Genomic DNA, 777 nt, shown 5'->3' on the forward strand with positions numbered 1-777 from the left:
GGGGGGCGGGGGAGCCGGGGGGGTCCGCCCCCCACACCACATGGGGCGACCGGGCCCCGCCATGAGTCACAGCCGCTCCGACGGCAGCAGCTCCTACTGGTAGCCCACACCGAGGCCGGCTGCCAGCAGCCCACTGCGTTGGCCACGCACGGTAGGCCTCGTACTGGGTGTGACACCAAATGTGCGTTTTTTTTTCCATTAGCAGCACCGTCAGAAGGTGGGCAGCATCGCAGCGGAGGTCAGCGTGCTGGTCCCAAACTCCGCCCACTTCAAAACTCCAGCAGAGTTCACAGAGGGCCGAGCTGCTGCACTGCAGATGTGAAACTATCTCATCTGAAAACACAACGAAACTCATCGGGATCGTCTGAACGTTTGGCCCGAGGCCCAACGCCAAACGGTGCCGGAGACTTCTGTCCCCCTCCCCTCCTCCTCCTCCTCTTATTTTTTTTTTCTTTCTTCTGTTTCGGAGGCAGACGGGGGGGAGGAAGGCGCATCACTGAGCCCCGTCTCGTACGAGGCTGCCTAGCAACCGGAGCCGAGCAGATCAGAGATTGCAGTGGCGCGGCTGGGACTGCCAGCATCGGTTCTGGATCACATTACACTGAGACAGCAAGGCAGCGAGGAAGAAGAGTGAAAGAGAGATAAGGATAGGGGAGAGAGTGAGGGGAGTGGGGGAGGGAAGGGGGAGTAAAAATGGAAGAAAAGAAGTGAGGTTGTCAATAACAGAGGGGGAGGAGGAGGGGGGGCAGGGGGAGTTCACTGCTCCATAATTAACGG

General features: G+C 59.5%; 1 protein-coding gene across 3 annotated transcripts in view; it reads right to left on the reverse strand.

Annotated features, from left to right (window-relative positions):
• Window positions 1-777, reverse strand: part of LOC107990071 (disks large homolog 4-like) — a 43,399-nt gene that overhangs the window by 3,063 nt on the left and 39,559 nt on the right. The gene's annotated exons all lie outside the window — the stretch shown is intronic.

Source organism: Cynoglossus semilaevis, chromosome 19 (assembly GCF_000523025.1).
Source record: "Cynoglossus semilaevis isolate Cse_v1.0 chromosome 19, Cse_v1.0, whole genome shotgun sequence".
NCBI classification, from domain to species: Eukaryota; Metazoa; Chordata; class Actinopteri; order Pleuronectiformes; family Cynoglossidae; genus Cynoglossus; species Cynoglossus semilaevis.